The following is a 682-nucleotide window of genomic DNA, read 5'->3' on the forward strand; positions in this document are numbered from 1 at the left end:
GAAACATTTGAGTCTGGACAGAAGCATCCACGTATAAATGCAGAAATAACGAACTTTCATTTATATTTTATATGGCACTTTAAACGTGTCTCAAAGCTTCTTGTGAGCAGCACCGAACATGCGCTGTTGATCCATATAGTTGTCATTATAATGCTTCCATTAAAAAGAAAAATAACGCACTGCATGACTTTAAAGTCAATCTTAGTTGACATCGTTCTTAATAAACATAAAAGAAAACTCGTCAGGTTTACAATGTGAGTGCATAAATTCAACTTTAACATTTGAGTGAAATCAGACAATGCACATATGAGATCAAACTAGATGTCAGGTGACGCTTGTTTTCAAAAGCCAGTTGAGTTTTTCCGACACTGTGAAGCCGTGCAGCTTTACTACGCAGTACAAATTTGCAACATAAGTTTTATAGTTTTCTGTAAGCATTTTGCGTGGCCTGAAATATTTATTCTGTGTTTTCCACTACAGAAGCATACAATATAAACCTCTACGACACCATCACAATTATATTGATTGTTACTTAAAAGTTCTGAAAAAATGAGGACAATATGTTAAAAGCTATTAGCCATAAAATATGCAAAAAGTTTTGTTGATTGTTTTCATAGAATTTGGAGTGATAGCAGCTAACTCAACGGCATGACGTGGCATTTCATTTTAGTTGCGGTGAATT

This window comes from Amblyomma maculatum, chromosome 2 (assembly GCF_055883805.1).
Source record: "Amblyomma maculatum isolate TAMU_Amacu chromosome 2, ASM5588380v1, whole genome shotgun sequence".
NCBI lineage: Eukaryota > Metazoa > Arthropoda > Arachnida > Ixodida > Ixodidae > Amblyomma > Amblyomma maculatum.